Genomic DNA, 5,597 nt, shown 5'->3' on the forward strand with positions numbered 1-5,597 from the left:
ACATTCAAAACCTTTAGCTTTTTTAGACCTTTGAAAATAGCCTTAGACATTCACTACAACGCCTTATTATTTACAGACAATATATTTATTAGGACTTGATAATAAATGTAAAACAGAGAAGCCGCTGTAAATAAACTGTTTCTTAAATGTTTCTTTAAAAACTGTAATATTGTTAATAAAACACACACACACACAACAACATTTCATTTTTAAACGAACCTTCCAAGTGTAAACGCTTCCTGATCCCGGGACTTCCTGTTTCACAAACGTTTTCACGATCTGTTTAAATATTAAATACAATGAACACCTTCAAGCCTTTTCCTACAACCACTTTAAAACAGAAGTATAATAGCGGGAGATAAGCCAAACAACTTACTAAACCCTTTCGGACGGCTTTACTTCCTAACCAGACGGTACGGCAATCGGTCATTTCTAAACACGTTCCCCAGAAACAAGCCTAGACCTGTCCGGACTTCTAAAGATCTTTCCCAGAACCCCCCGCCCTACAGGAAACGGTCACCCATCGCTTAAATATTAGCCCTCAACGGGCAAACAAAGCCCTTTTAAAAACATTAAAGTTTGAAAGATCTTACTTACCTCCACAGAATAATCGTTTCTTATGTTTTTCGGCTGGTTTAGCTTTTTGCACCGCTGTGAAGGTAAGAGACATGTTTAACCTTTAACCACACCGCTTTATAAAAAGCTTTAACCTCTAACAGGCTGCAGATATATACTCACAGCTATCAGATACCGGGGCTGACGGCCTTTCAGATTCTTGAAAGGTTACGGTTCTCGAAGGTAAAACGAAACAAGCCCTCGATGTGGAAGGCCTTTCGTTGTCTCGAACCACATTTCTTAATACTGTTAGACAGGATAATTTTTTTAAATTAACAAAACTGGACTCAAACATCTTACAGAATCGTTATACAAACAAACAGGGGTTTAGTTCTTACCCGGTCGGCAGACAGCCTGTCTAGGGATAACCACTTCTCTTGGTCGATCCTCGGAGACATTAATCACAGGCCTTTCGATAGTTTCTGTGTAATTAAAGAGACCGGCATTAATATATATTAAAACGTTTTCATAACTCTAATGAGCCGCTTCAAAACCACACACACCCATGCATAAGAACCCATGAGCGCAAACACAAAATTCTTACCGTCGTTGTTCCAGATGATCTCCTCAGCGTTGGAAATGAACTCCTGTTGACTGGCTGAAAAATAATTTTACAGAACTTAAAACAGATGTTATAGCCTTATTTACAATACATGCACACAACACGCTCTGAGTCAATGAAAATAATCTGAAGACTTGCCTAAAAACTCGTTTAAATCGAATCGCTGATGTTGTTTCCGGACATTGTTGATCTTTAGTCTTAAATCGAAAGGTAAGTATGAGTCTGTCGAGCTGAAGACCAGACCTTCATACTTATACTGATGGCCACATGCCGGATCTGCTTGTAAGGCATTGTTCTGGTCTGGCCTTTGTGCCGCCCTGTTACCAATTAACATATCAAAACCAACCAATAAAATGACACTGCATCAAATTTCAAATAGAAACCAAGATGGAGACGATCTCTCTCCTCTCTACTCTAAACTTTTATTAGAACCTTTTGGTCTCTCAAAAAAACATTTTTAAGCATCAAGACCTATAGTCAACAACCACTAAGAATATTTCAGGCCTTTATAAGCACTAAAAAACAACCTGAGCCTAGAAAATAACTATAAAGATCTAAAATAACTAGCGCTTTTACAGTGATTTTTTTTTTTTTTTAATAGCGATGCTTTGTTTGGTATTAAACAAGTCACAAACTACTCAGAACAGCGTTTATCCCCGCAAAAGAGATATTTGGGTTTATTTTACAAAGCTTATAAATTATATAGGTTAAAAGTATTCTGAATGTTTTGATATCACACGCCATACCAACTGTTGTCTTCTACACCTTACGGTAGCAACAAATCTAACTACTGCTTTACTTTAACAATAATAATGACGGCGACCACGATGACAACAAGAACAACAACAACAAGAACAACAACAACAACATCATCATCATCATCATCATCAGATTTTAATTAAAAGTGGCTACACCAGCGTTTACAATTTCAACCTGTCGACGGACGGACGCTCTGAGTGCATCGATTGCGGGCACTCCAATGAAGAAAAGACACCCACCGCCTCCGGGGAACCACGAGGGCAAGCATGACGAAAAGGGCCAGCCCACAGTAGGCTGTTTCCGCCCGGTTTCGAACCGGGGACCTTTCGCGCGTTAGGCGAACGTGATAACCGCTACACTACGGAAACTGACACTGCTGCCTCTTGCTTCAAATGGTTACCGTTAAAGCCTGCTGGTAAAACGGGCTCAGGTGTTTCAGGTCGGCTAGGCTGTGAGATGTCGTCTGAAGTGCGGCGAAAGGATGCCATTTTCACTAACCTGTTTGGCATTGCTAAAGGGCACATCAGGACACTTCGGAAACTCTTTTAAAGGCAGGACGCCCTGCGCTCTGACAGTGCCTGCACTTAGCCCAACAAGGTGATGCTGAATGGCTTGTTCAAACGTCTGGTGGTCTTCCTTCACCACCAGACTATCAGAGCTATTGTGCCTTCTACACCTTACGGTAGCAACAAATCTAACTACTGCTTTACTTTAACATTAATAATGACGGCGACTACGACGACAACAAGAATAACAACAAAAACATCATCATCATCAGATTTTAATTAAAAGTGGCTACACCAGCGTTTACAATTTCAACCTGTCGACGGACGGACGCTCTGAGTGCACCGATTTCGGGACACTTCGGAAACTCTTTCAAAGGCAGGACGACCTGCGCTCTGACAGTGCCTGCGTTTAGCCCAACAAGGTGATGCTGAATGGCTTGTTCAAACGGCTGGTGGTCTTCCGTCACCACCAGACTATCAGAGCTATACTGCGCCTTCAACTAGATAAGAGTAACAGCAATGTCGCCGATCCTGCTACGGTCGTATTGTAACAGCAACAACATGTATCGATTTTAAAAGTGTCAGTTCCAGTGCCTCACAAAGCTACCCTTCTGCGATCGTTTGTTCTCAAGGTCAGGATTTCTTGCCACTCCGAGGAAGAGAAAACGACGGCCGGCCTTGGAGCAGAGAGATGGCGACGGGTAACACGGCACTGGCACGCGTGCACCGCGGGTTGTTTCCGCCCGGTTTCGAACCAGGGACCTTTCGCGTGTGAGGCGCACGTGATAGCCACTACACTACGGAAACCGACCCGTCCTGGTGTTTCAAATGGCTCCCATCGAAGCCGGCTGGTAAAACGCGCACAGGGGTTTCCCGTGGGCCAGCCTGTGAGATAAAGGTTTCTATTTTCACTGACCTATTTTGCATTGCTCAAGGGCACATCAGGACACTTTGGAAACTCTTTCAAAGGAAGAACGCCCTGAGCTATGACAAGACTTACACTTACCCCAACAAGGTGATGCTCAATGGCTTGTTCAAACAGCTGCTGCTCGTCTTGTGCCACCATCAGACAATCACAGAGCTATTGTGCCTTCTACACCTTACGGTAGCTACAAATCTAACTACTGCTTTACTTTAACAATAATAATGACGGCGACCACGACGACAACAAGAAAAACAAGAACAACAACAACAACAAGAACAAGAACAAGAACAACAACATCATCATCATCATCATCATCATATTTTAATTAAAAGTGGCTACACCAGCGTTTACAATTTCAACCTGTCGACGGACGGACGCTCTGAGTGCACCGATTTCGGGACACTTAGGAAACTCTATCAAAGGCAGGTCGCCCTGCGCTCTGACAGTGCCTGCACTTAGCCCAACAAGGTGATGCTGAATGGCTTGTTCAAACGGCTGGAGGTCTTCCGTCACCACCAGACTATCAGAGCTATACTGCGCCTTCGACTACATAAGAGTAACAGCAATGTCGCTGATCCTGCTACGGTCGTATTGTAACAGCTACAACATGTATCGATTTTAAAAGTGTGAGTTCCAGCGCCTCGCAAAGCTACCCTTCTGCGATCGTTTGTTTTTAAGGTCAGGATTTCTTGCCACTCCGAGGAAGAGAAAACGACGGCCGGCCTTGGGGCAGAGAGAAGGCGACGGGTAACATGGCACTGGCACGCGTGCACCGCGGGTTGTTTCCGCCCGGTTTCGAACCGGGGACCTTTCGCGTGTGAGGCAAACGTGATAGCCACTACACTACGGAAAACAACTCGTCCTGGTGTTTCGAATGGCTTCCATCGAACCAGGCTGATAAAACGCGCACAGGCGTTTCCCGTGGGCCAGCCTGTGAGATAAAGGTTTCTATTTTCACTGACCTATTTTGCATTGCTAAAGGGCACATCAGGACACTTTGGAAACTCTTTCAAAGGCAGGACGCCCTGCGCTCTGACAGTGCCTGCACTTAGCCCAACAAGGTGATGCTGAATGGCTTGTTCAAACGTCTGGTGGTCTTCCTTCACCACCAGACTATCAGAGCTATTGTGCCTTCTACACCTTACGGTAGCAACAAATCTAACTACTGCTTTACTTTAACAATAATAATGACGGCGACTACGACGACAACAAGAACAACAAGAACAACAACAACAACAACATCATCATCATCATCATCAGATTTTAATTAAAAGTGGCTACACCAGCGTTTACAATTTCAACCTGTCGACGGACGGATGCTCTGAGAGCACCGATTTCGGGCACTCCAATGAAGAAAAGCCACCCACCGCCTGCGGGGAACCACGAGGGCAAGCAGGACGAAAAGGGCCGGCCCAAAGCAGGCTGTTTCCACCCGGTTTCGAACCGGGGACCTTTCGCGCGTTAGGCGAATGTGATAACCGCTACACTACGGAAACTGACAACGCCACCTCTTGCTTCAAACGGTTACCGTAGGAGCCTGCTGGTAAAACGGGCTCAGGCGTTTCAGGTCGGCTAGACTGTGAGATGGCGTCTGAAGTGCCGCGAAATGATGCCATTTTCACAGACCTGTTTGGCATTGCTAAAGGGCACATCAGGACACTTCGGAAACTCTTTCAAAGGCAGGACGCCCTGCGCTCTGACAGTGCCTGCACTTAACCCAACAAGGTGATGCTGAATGGCTTGTTCAAACGGCTGGTGGTCTTCCGTCACCACCAGACTATGAGAGCTATACTGCGCCTTCAACTACATAAGAGTAGATAGTAGGGTTTTTTGGGCGCGGCCTATTTTGTTATGACGTATGCCCTAAGCTTATTAATATTCCTACGTCATAATTGGGGGGCGTGATTTTAGGTAGAGTTATTTCCTTAATTATTCCTACGTCATATCCGTCAGAAAGTGTACACCCATAAAACCCTGAACAACAAGGCCACCCATAAATACCCCCACCCCTCTGAAGGCAACGCCCCGAAACTCTCCTCTCTATTTAAGAACCCGCGCTTCTTTTAGGCAATACCTCTTCAATTCTCAGCTTCTGAAACATCCCGCTTCTTCAACATGTCCAGCGACATCAACATGAAACCCCGCAAGAAACAATCCCGGGCAAGGGTTCCTGTACTCACCAATTTGAAGATTGAACGCTCCTGGGTGTTGTTCTGGGGGGCTCGACGGG

At 45.1% G+C, this 5,597-nt stretch overlaps 3 non-coding genes across 3 annotated transcripts; all 3 read right to left on the reverse strand.

Moving 5' to 3' along the window:
• Positions 1 to 2,231: 2,231 nt before the first annotated feature.
• Positions 2,232 to 2,304, reverse strand: trnav-aac (transfer RNA valine (anticodon AAC)). Its single transcript has one exon. It is a non-coding gene; the product is annotated as a tRNA-Val (tRNA).
• An 872-nt stretch (positions 2,305 to 3,176) lies between these two features.
• trnav-cac (transfer RNA valine (anticodon CAC)) lies at positions 3,177 to 3,249 on the reverse strand. Its single transcript has one exon. It is a non-coding gene; the product is annotated as a tRNA-Val (tRNA).
• Positions 3,250 to 4,790: 1,541 nt separating this feature from the next.
• Positions 4,791 to 4,863, reverse strand: trnav-aac (transfer RNA valine (anticodon AAC)). Its single transcript has one exon. It is a non-coding gene; the product is annotated as a tRNA-Val (tRNA).
• Positions 4,864 to 5,597: the final 734 nt, after the last annotated feature.

This window comes from Amia ocellicauda (assembly GCF_036373705.1).
Source record: "Amia ocellicauda isolate fAmiCal2 chromosome 11 unlocalized genomic scaffold, fAmiCal2.hap1 SUPER_11_unloc_2, whole genome shotgun sequence".
Lineage (NCBI taxonomy): Eukaryota > Metazoa > Chordata > Actinopteri > Amiiformes > Amiidae > Amia > Amia ocellicauda.